This window comes from Mus caroli, chromosome 5 (assembly GCF_900094665.2).
Source record: "Mus caroli chromosome 5, CAROLI_EIJ_v1.1, whole genome shotgun sequence".
Classification (NCBI taxonomy): domain Eukaryota; kingdom Metazoa; phylum Chordata; class Mammalia; order Rodentia; family Muridae; genus Mus; species Mus caroli.
This window is the reverse complement of record NC_034574.1, coordinates 128,984,884-128,986,449: the sequence shown is the minus strand read 5'-3', so window position 1 is coordinate 128,986,449 and position 1,566 is coordinate 128,984,884. Positions and strand designations below refer to the sequence as shown.

Below are 1,566 nucleotides of genomic sequence, written 5' to 3'. Positions count from 1 at the left end.
TTTGTGTTTTTCTTCTCTGAGGACCTGGCCTGAGGCTGGGGGATGTGGGCACTATTCCTTTGGCACTGTGAGTATCACCGACCCCTCAGGAGCAAAAAGATAAAGGACAGGAGCCTGCATCAGGAGTCTGAGAAGCAGGGCTAACCGTAAGGCTGTGGTCTGGGTGGCCAGGGGCTGGCCAATGCTTATGGGAAGCCACAGATGTGTGTCTTCCTCAGCCCTGCTCCTGCCTCCTCTGAGACTAAGAGGTGCAGTAGTAGAAATGCCATCTTAGGGCTGGAGAGAAGGCTCGCCGAATAAGGGCACTGGCCGCTCTTCCAGACGACCGGGAGAGCTCACGACTGTCCATAACTTCAGTTCCAGGAGATCCAACACCCTCACACATGCAGGTAAAACACCAATGTACATAAAATGTAGGGGCATCATAAATCTGCGGCTGTAGCTCAGATGGCATAGGCCTGCCCAGCATGCATGAAGCCGTGGGTTCCTTCCCCAGCACTGCAAAAAACCCTGTGTGGCAGCAGAGGTCTATAATCCTGGTCTTCAGGAGGTAGGGCAGGACCATTAAGAGTTCATGGTCTGGGGGCTGGAGAGATGGCTCAGTGGTTAAGAGCACCGACTGCTCTTCCGAAGGTCCGAAGTTCAAATCCCAGCAACCACATGGTGGCCCACAACCATCCGTAATGAGACCTGATGCCTTCTTCTGGTGCATCTGAAGACAGCTACAGTGTACTTAGATATAATAATAAATAAATCTTTAAAAAAAAAGAAAAAGAGTTCATGGTCATCTTTCACTATATAGTGAATAAGGCCAGCCTGGGCTACATGAGATCCCTGGAATCCAGGCCTTAGCATGTTAGGCAAGCACTCTACCACAGAGGCCCATCCCAAGCCCCTCACTAGGGCAGTTCTTTCTATGTTTGTATCTGTGCATGGCAATGCACATGTGCCCTCCAAGGCCAGAAGAGGGCGCCAGCGACTTGGGTGTTGGGAGGCAAACCTGCAAGAGCAGTCAGTATTCTTTTTTTTTTTTTTTTTTTTTTTTTTTTCTTTTTGATGAGTTTTTTTTTTTCCTCGTTTTTCAGGTTAGTAGCCATATTCTGGGTCCTCCAGTGTGAATTTTTTTTTTTCGAGACAGGTTTTTTCTGTGTATCCCTGGCTGTCCTGGAACTCACTCTGTAGACCAGGCTGGCCTCGAACTCAGAAATCTGCCTGCCTCTGCCTCACAAGTGCTGGGATTAAAGGCGGGCGCCACCACCGCCCAGCACAGTTAGTGTTCTTAACTGCAGAGCCATCTCTCCAGCCCCACACTGGGCGGTGCTAGGCAGGTGCTCTATCTCCAGACCAGGCCTCCAGCTAGAGACCGGCTTCCTTCTTTTAGCAGCACGTCTTCAAGGTGAATCCCTATGGAACTTGCGTGAGATTTTCCTTCCTGTCTAAGGTTTNTATCTACTGCATGGATATCCGAGATTTTTAAAAATCTCTTATTAGTTTATGGTTTGCCTCTTTCTTTCCTTTGTTCTGTCGAGACAGGCTTTTATTCAGCTTAGTCTGGTTTGAAACTTG

At 48.9% G+C, this 1,566-nt stretch overlaps 1 protein-coding gene across 1 annotated transcript in view; it reads right to left on the bottom strand.

Annotated features, from left to right (window-relative positions):
- Alkbh4 (alkB homolog 4, lysine demethylase) overlaps positions 1-1,566 on the bottom strand; it is a 5,760-nt gene that overhangs the window by 2,657 nt on the left and 1,537 nt on the right. The window lies entirely within an intron of this gene.